Raw genomic sequence first — 903 nt, 5'->3', positions numbered from 1 at the left:
ATTTGCATTGACCGGGAGAGCTCTCAAATGGTTGGATCGACAAGCTCCCAACAGCATCAGAACATGGGAGGATTTGGCGGCTAAATTTTTTGCTAAACACTTTTCCATGGAAAAGTACAATAAGTTGGTGAATGAAATCACCAATTTTACCCAACAACCAGGAGAGACTTTATGTGCAGCCTGGACGCGATACCAGGAGTTGATCAGAAAGTGTCCACAATATGACTTGCCAGATACAAAGAAGGTCAGAGTCTTCTATAATGGGATGACGCCAGAATGCAGAATGATTGTCAATGGTGCAGCTGGTGGCACCATAGGAAAGAAGACAGCAGATGAGACCTTAGAGCTGCTGGATTTAATGGCAAGGAATGAGAATGCGTCTATGGCAGCAGCATTCCCATCTGTTCAGCCCAAGAAAGGAATTTTACAATTAGGGAATAATGATGCATCACTGGCTGAGCAAAAAGTGATTTCACAGCAATTGGCCAGTTTGAATGCCAAGCTGGACATGATGCAGCTCTCAACATCTAAGGTTGATATATTTAACTGTGAGTATTGCAAGGAGCCGCATGACACTAATGAGTGCCCTACACTCAATAAAGCTGAACCATTCCAGGTCAATGGAATTTGGTATGATCCACGGCCTCCACAGAATACTCAAGGTTACCAAAGGAATCAGAATGGCGGCCAAGGAAATAACTTTCAAAGGAGGAACCAAGGGAGTGGCTTGGATTATAAATCCAACAACTATCTACAACCTCCTCCTCTGCCACAAAAAGAGCCATCTGAGTTGGAGAAAGCAATGATACAACTGTCAAAGACCACTAATGATCACATTAATGAGACAAGAGCTTACCACAAGAACCAGGATGCTTCCATCCGGAACTTGGAGAGTCAGATAGG

General features: G+C 43.7%; 1 non-coding gene across 1 annotated transcript; it reads right to left on the bottom strand.

The window, feature by feature from the left end:
* Positions 1 to 121: 121 nt before the first annotated feature.
* Positions 122 to 228, bottom strand: LOC133317428 (small nucleolar RNA R71). The gene has a single exon (XR_009752318.1). It is a non-coding gene; the product is annotated as a small nucleolar RNA R71 (small nucleolar RNA).
* Positions 229 to 903: the final 675 nt, after the last annotated feature.

Source organism: Gastrolobium bilobum, unplaced genomic scaffold (genome assembly GCF_033153095.1).
Source record: "Gastrolobium bilobum isolate Gb01-03AN ecotype WA unplaced genomic scaffold, APGP_CSIRO_Gbil_v1 utg68678, whole genome shotgun sequence".
Lineage (NCBI taxonomy): Eukaryota > Viridiplantae > Streptophyta > Magnoliopsida > Fabales > Fabaceae > Gastrolobium > Gastrolobium bilobum.
The sequence above is the reverse complement of the archived record's forward strand: the minus strand, read 5'-3'. Positions and strand labels throughout refer to the sequence as shown.